At 35.1% G+C, this 6,368-nt stretch overlaps 1 pseudogene; it reads right to left on the bottom strand.

Annotated features, from left to right (window-relative positions):
- Positions 1-4,398: 4,398 nt before the first annotated feature.
- Positions 4,399-5,765, bottom strand: LOC110587734 (annotated as a pseudogene).
- Positions 5,766-6,368: the final 603 nt, after the last annotated feature.

The following is a 6,368-nucleotide window of genomic DNA, read 5'->3' as shown; positions in this document are numbered from 1 at the left end:
GTTTTGGTGATAATTTGAGGCCAAATAAACAAATTCTTAACTATTTTTGCTGAAAGTCTTATTATATCCTATTTCTCTTCTCCCCACTCAAAAGCTTTAAACAAATATGATATATATGATTTCTGTTAATGGTTATTTAAGCAAACAGGGAAGTTGAATATCTTGTGGTTCTGGAAGATGAACGCAGGTATAAAAGACTTCAAGTTGAGATTGGTAATTTAATGAAAAGAGAAATTAGAGCTGGAGGTGACAAATCAAATGTAAATATTCTCAGAGATTTTCTCTTCAGGACATGTATTTGTTTTCAACGAAAGTGAGATTTAGGATAAAGTCCAGATACTAAAATATAAAAAGAAATGTTGAGGTGAGCTGTGTTGCAGACTCAAATATTCAAAGACCATAAAATTAGTAACAAAACATAGAGGCAGTACAATGAAATGATAATAATGATATTAGAATTTGAATGCATATATTCCAAGTGAACAATTTCAGAACAGGCAAAAAAGAAAACAAACAAAAAGCTATGAATACACACACACACATATGTATATGGACACACACACACTTTTTCACTCTCTTACACAGTATAATATACCAAAGATATTAGCTTGATCATGGTCTGTTTCTTCTATGAAATTTGTATTTGGCCTCTACCCAGATTGCTCTTTTCAAAGACAACTGGTCTATGTACACTTAATTTGAAAGAGCACCATTTAGATTCATGACCAAAATCTTTCTTTCTGAAAGACTACTAAATATATTTTCAATATTTCCAATCAATACTAGCCAAGAGAGATCTGGACACCATTCATCATTTAGCAAATGGGACAGAACAATTTGGATCGTCCCTTAAATATTTGTTGTCCAGGTTATACAGCACACAATGTTACTAAACAGAAGAATAATGTTTTTATTGGCTCTGAATTGGTTGTATTTCAAGTTTACTTAAGTATTAAATCGAGGGACGTTACATTAAAAGACTGTCCTATTTGGGGCCATTTGTTCCTTTGTCATTTTCCATAAATGCCAAAGTTATATCATATTGACCTTATCCAGTGTCTAAGAAGGTTCTTTTCTAGTGGCATCTTTCAATAGTTTCTCTACTTGTAGTTTGAATACTTAGTATTACCAATTAGGTTTTAGAAAACTTTTCCCACTTAACAAATATCCTGTCCTTTCTTTTGTGGATAATACTTTAAATTCTTTTTCCCCCTCAATCAAATATAAGAAAAGCCAAAAAATTGAGTGATTTTCTTTCATCAGAAATTAAAGTAAGTTGCAACATTAAGTTGCACATATTAACTGAAAAATATCTCCAGTGAGTTCTAACAATAGCCAAGCCCTGTACCCACAAACTGCCTTAGATAATTGTTTTCTCAAGTAGCTCTGGAAATTTTATTTGTGTGTCTAAGCTTTTCTGGTTCTATTTTAAATTGTCTTTTCTCTTTTATTATTTATATTGGAAATACTTTTGATTTAGTTCATAATCTTCCTGCAAAAGATACATTGTACATTTATGCTTCTTCATACATTATACATAACAATAAGCAAAATTTACAGCAGTGTAAGCAAAAGAATAGTTAGCTTTACTGCACTATACAAATTCAGCCAATTCAGCAAAGGCCTTAAAACTCTAGAAGAAACATTTCACAGGCTGCATAAGTGTTATAATAAGCCCTTCAAATATTTGTGCATATACATTTTTTTTTTTACTTCAGAGAAAATTGAATGGTTTAGTAAATTGAAAGTGGCAAGTGGAAAAACAGTGCTCTCTGTTTTGTGGTAATGGTGTTTGGTATGGCAGTTCGGAGTCTAAGATCCTCCATAGATTTTGTTCAAGAAAAACACTACTAATTTCAAATTTCCGTATAAGGACTGCAGCTATCTTGGTTGAGAATATAGCTGTCATGCAAAGAAAGTATTGAACAACAGAAGAGTCTGACCAAGAGAGCCTTTCTTTCCCCTCAGCTCGACTAAACTTTAGATAGGTTTCTTCCTGACCACAAGCCTCTGACCTTCCTTTTACTTACTTTAGAAACTACAATTGTGAACTACTTTTCTACTTTTTTGAGGTGTGAATCTTCTCCCAGCCTCTTGCTGGTTTTACAAACCCAGGAATATTTTTCACAAGGATCTGGGAGTCATCCCTTTGAAATGTAATCCTCAAGGACGAGTTTCTATCTCCCAGTTTCTGAGGGTGGGCAGGAGCCAAACTTAGATAAGGACCACTTAGCAAACGGAGATGACCTAAGCATGTTGACCAACCTCCCTCTCCCCTAACATCTTCCAGAATTTTTCTAGTAGCTCATCCCAGTGTTTAAAAGTCCTCCTGCCTTTTGAATTGGTGGAGTTCAATCTTTCTGTCTTATTGCAGTACTCTTGACCCTATTGCAATAGTCGTGAACGTAGTCCTAATGGCCTGTTTAATTCCATCCAGTGAAGTTTTTCATGAACAAGTCTTTGTCTAAAATCACTGTGCAATAATCTCTGGGGGGGGTCCATTTCTATAAAACCTCAACTTCAGGAATGGTCTAGTCAAACTATATTTGAGTGTGATAAGTGATGCTTTCCTAATTGCCTATGCAATTACTAATAATTAGAAAAAGTGTTTTTTTCCTCATTTAAATATCTTATTTTTAACAGCTGAAGCTAGTTATTCCTTGGTTTTTATTTTCTGGCCCTGAACAACAACAACAAAGATACCCACAGAAGAAATTCAGCTCTTGTATTCTGAAACATCGTTCTCCATACAACAATTTTCCTGGGCTTCCTCCTTGGCAAATATATGACAAGGGCTAGACTTTTGTCAGTTTTGGCACATAAGCTTCATTCAGATGTCCTTGGTCCTCTTTGCTCTTAAAGGGAGAAGGATTCTTTTAAAAAACGTAATTTAGTTTTAACAGGGTTTTACATCTTAGGACTTTTTGGGGGTCATATATCCCAATGAGAATTTTATGTAAGGCATAAAATTTATTCTCCAAAAACTGCACCTTTACATAGACAATTGAAATTCTGTTTGAATTTCCAAGGGTTGATGGAACTCTTCAGCTGGGAAATACATATTACCTAACACAACTCTGCTTCCAATAGCAAGTCCTCTCAAACCTGAATTAATGGCATAGTACACAGCTGTTCTCTGCCCCAACATTGGCTCCTGTTCCCTCTGCTGTTACTGCTTCGTATTCCCCAACTCCTTATGTAACTGAAGGTGTTTCTATGTCAATCTGGTTCTACTACTTAAAAATCCTCCCATAAATTCAGAGATACTTTACCTGTAATATTGTATTTCCTAAGTCAATGAGATTTTCAACCAAAAGTGAGTTAATTACCCTTGAAATTTAACTTGCTCGTTGTTGTTAATCGTTTCAGTTAGATTTCCTGTTGGAATTACTGCTCTACAAAATCTTTAGCAGATTTTTATCTCTGCTTTAGCTGAATTCATTTTTAAATGGTCTCTAAATTTTTCTAATATCTTTTCTGTGATTATTTTCTCCATTTTGTCATTTTTGCTCATACCACTCAGTAAAGAATCTGCCTAGAGTTACTTTATCCATACATCTGGAGTACTATTATTCCATCAATAATTGCTATTTTGTTCTTACCTTTTGTACTTGGTAAATTACTATCAACATTCCCAAAAGATCCCCACCAAAGTCCCACAAATTGAATGGCCCATGAAAAGTTTCTTTTCCTTTATCATTAAACCTGCCAGGGAGTTTGCAAAGTTCTTGCCTAACTGTTATAGTTCAGATTGGTTAATCTTGAGCCAAGTGATCATATTTTATTTATGTTCCTTTAGTAAAAATTTGAGACAGATTGCTAGAGAATTGACTGGCAGAACTGATTAACAGCATTGTGACAATGATTTTTCTTATCCCTGGACTAGAGAAGAGAACATATGGTCAATGACTCCATTGGTACAGAACTGACATTCATCCTTGCTTTCTTGCTCTTGTTTTATGCTAGTGCATAACTTTGTACTTTAAAAATATCTCTCATTATGTTTCCTGAAAATTATTCTTAAAACTTCATAGCACAATTGATCTAGGTGAGCAAATTTATTCCTTTCCTTGCCTGAATCATACTAAAAAAATCAACTTATTCTAAAATAGAGAAATTGACATCAAGTTATTTTCTTTTCTATCCCATAAATTTAATAGAAAGTGTGAACTATTATCAGCGTGCTGTTCAAATATTAAATATTTGTAGTCTTAAAAGATTACAAATCATACTGCATGTTCTACTACCTTCTTTTTTTAATGTAACAACCAATTTATTCAAATTTCCTAAAATTTATATTCAATATATTGTTTCTAAAATGTATGTCACCTTTTATATAATGGTTTTATTATTTCATCTTTATTTTATAGTTTTTTCATCTTGTCTTTACACAGTTCTTCAGAAGTCAGAGTCCTGAGTTGCCCAGTTAGAAACCTCTGATCTACTTTTCTGATTAAATTTCCTCTCAATATTCATGGCCAGCATCCGGTGTCTAAATGAAAGGCTTTTCATCTTTTCAATCACTTGCTGATAGGGTGAGACTGCGTTGTTACCCATAACCACATGGCCTAATTTAGAATCAATCTTGGCAACCAGTCTTGCATTCTAATCAAATTGACAATCAACTTTCCAACTTCTTCCAGAGTCATGTTTAGTCTGTCTGCCAACATATTAATGTTGATACACAGGTGGATGCGGCTAAAAGTCTCAAATATGAAGAGACAAGCATTTTCAATGAAATTCTCAGGACAAGCCACCAAGAAGTCTTTCACAAGAACTGATTCACATTCCCTCAGCTTTTTCCAAGACACATCAAAGTTAACATATAAGCATTCACCACATTCTGTAACTGGGTTTTTATATGTGTAAGATTCTGTTGAATAACTTTAACTAGATCTTTTAGCACCTGCTGGCATTTTTGAACACCTTTGTTTGTAATGATGGGTGTAGTCAAAATAGTGTAGAGCATGTGGACACATCGTCTGAATTGCATTAGGATATGGTGGCTGGTAAAGGAAAATATCAATAATGTTATCATGCCCTTTGGGGTGGTTGAAGAAAACAAAGACCAGTGGATGAGCTATGTTTGCTACTGGAGAGAATGAAGTGGAGAACTCACAGAATTATTATTTATGGTCTCTTTTAACCATGTAAGGTATTTCATAGCTGCATCCCAATTCTACATTAAGACTTCAGAGGCCAGTTTTCCCCTGAGTGAACTCAAAGCGTTTCTGTCTGTTGCTGGAACCAACACTCTAAAGAAGTAAAGATATTCTGCTGCTCCAGAGTAATTCCCACATTCATATTGGAATTTTGCATGCCTTTAGAGTATATCTAAATATTCCTGCCTAAAACCACGCCTGCCCACCAGATAGTCAAACAGTATCTGACTATCTCTGGTTGACTGCATCTGCCTCGTAATTTCTGGATCTTCAAGTGTCTTCACAATTGGTTCCATTTGCCTGAAGCTGTTTCAGTTGTGCAACAACTGTGGCACTTTTTTCATTCAAAGCATGTGGAATATCATCAAAATCAAGGTTTTTGTATAAATCCATAGCAAAGTCAACCATGTTGGTATCACTAAGAAGATCCAATTTCGTCTACGGCCATACCACTCTGAACGCGCCCGATCTCGTCAGAAGATCCAATTTCCCTTGTAATAATTCTTTTTCATTATATATCTGTTTATGGAGAGAAGCTCAAGCAGTGGAAAGATGCCAATCCAAAAAGTGTGTGATGGAAATAGTCAAGTCATACTCCACCATCTTGCCAAGGGCAAGGTTTCTACTACCTCCTTGACATAGGCACAGGAAAGATTCACAAATTCAACAAATCTAAAATAACTTTTATTTTCAGTGGAGGACAGACTTTAAGGTGACTTCCATGATCTCTGTTTCCTGGTGTTCACACTCTTGTATAATCCTTCCCCTCAGTGCAAGGAAGACATGTGACTTGCTGTAAACAATAAAATATTGCAAAGGTGATAAGATGCTTGTGATTACATTTACAAAAGATTGCTAAGATTGTGGTATCCATCTGGCTAGCATTTCTCTCTCTTGCTCTCACTCTTTCTCTTGCTTCCCATCTCCCTCTCCCTGTCTCTTTCCATTACTGGTTTTGAAGTGGCAAGCTGCCATGTGTCTTATAGCTACAAGAAAATAAATTATTCCAAGAACTTGAGAAAGTTCAGAGGTGGATTTCTCACCAGTTAAGCCTCTGAAAAAGAAGGCAGTCTGGCTAATGCCTTGATTGCAGCCTTGTGAGCGCTGAAGGAGACAACCAGTTAAGCCTTGCTTGGACTCCTGAGCTACAAAACTGTGAAATAATAAATGTGTGTTTTAAACTGCTACATTTATGATAATTTATTA

The sequence above is a fragment of the Neomonachus schauinslandi genome, chromosome 3, assembly GCF_002201575.2.
Source record: "Neomonachus schauinslandi chromosome 3, ASM220157v2, whole genome shotgun sequence".
NCBI classification, from domain to species: Eukaryota; Metazoa; Chordata; class Mammalia; order Carnivora; family Phocidae; genus Neomonachus; species Neomonachus schauinslandi.
This window is presented reverse-complemented; position numbering and strand designations above follow the sequence as displayed.